Genomic DNA, 1,178 nt, shown 5'->3' with positions numbered 1-1,178 from the left:
AAAAAAAAAAAAAAAGAAAAAAAGAAAAAAAAAAAGAAAAAAAGAAAAGCTTATCCGTGGGATTGTACGGGCAAAAACCCAAAAAGGTGAACTGCGGCCGGGAAATAGGGGCGGGCAACGGGAGCCGAGCGCAGGGCCAAGGGAAAATCCCATCCACCGCGGTTCGGAGCCGAACCCTTCGCAGCAAAACGTGGGTTCGGAGGCGGAGGGCTCCGCGACGCCAGCTCCAAGCGGAGCAGATTGCAGCGCCATGAATATGGATGATGATATTTCGGAGATGCTCGCGGGTATTTCAACCCCGGCAGAAGAAACCCGCACCGCAATGACCGCAAAGAGGCTTTTAAGGGGGGAAATTCTAATAAAATGGTCAAATAAAATCATAATGTAGAACAGCTTGCGATGTCTTTATTTGCCACAGAATTTCACAGAGGATTCCGGGGACTCACTTTACATACACAAAGAATTATCATTATTATTATTTTTTTTCGTTATTTTTTTTTTCGGGATTTTTGTTTGTTTGTTTGTTTGTTCTCTCTCGTCGTTCTTCGCCTCCCATTTCCAGACAGGAAAAAAAAAAAAAAAAAGGAAAAAAGAAAAGAAAAGAAAAGAAAAAAAATTCGCTACTCGATGTATTTACAAACCATCTCGGTTATTGCAAACGCCTTTTCGCCCGGTTTCAATACCCACCCCCCCCGTCCCCCTCAACGTGAATCTTCACAGAATACACGTATGCACACACACCTAGGCGCAGTCCCATGTATATGTGCATATATATATTCATATACACATAAAGGGAGCGTGGGGGGGTGTGGGGGGGGAGTAAGCATCTCCCTTCTGCTTAGGGATAGGGATTTAAATTAGGGTTCGGCTCTTGGCAATGGGGAGGAGGAAGGACACAGAGGAGCGGTGGGTGCGATGTGCACACGCACACGCGGGGGACACACGCGTCGGTGTGCTTCTCACACACGCACGCACACGCACTCACACTCACCCCCAGACGAAGGGATGTGATCCTACAGGGAGATTTTGGCCGCTCTTGGGATAACACAGCTGCGTTCTGAAGTCACCGCGGCCGTAACGCCCGCACAGCGCCGCGATGCATTCAGAGGGACGGGGTGGCTAACCATCATCGCCATCAAAATAATAATAATAATAATAATAATAATTAAAAAAAAAAA

This window comes from Numida meleagris, unplaced genomic scaffold, assembly GCF_002078875.1.
Source record: "Numida meleagris isolate 19003 breed g44 Domestic line unplaced genomic scaffold, NumMel1.0 unplaced_Scaffold244, whole genome shotgun sequence".
NCBI classification, from domain to species: domain Eukaryota; kingdom Metazoa; phylum Chordata; class Aves; order Galliformes; family Numididae; genus Numida; species Numida meleagris.
The sequence above is the reverse complement of the archived record's forward strand: the minus strand, read 5'-3'. Positions refer to the sequence as shown.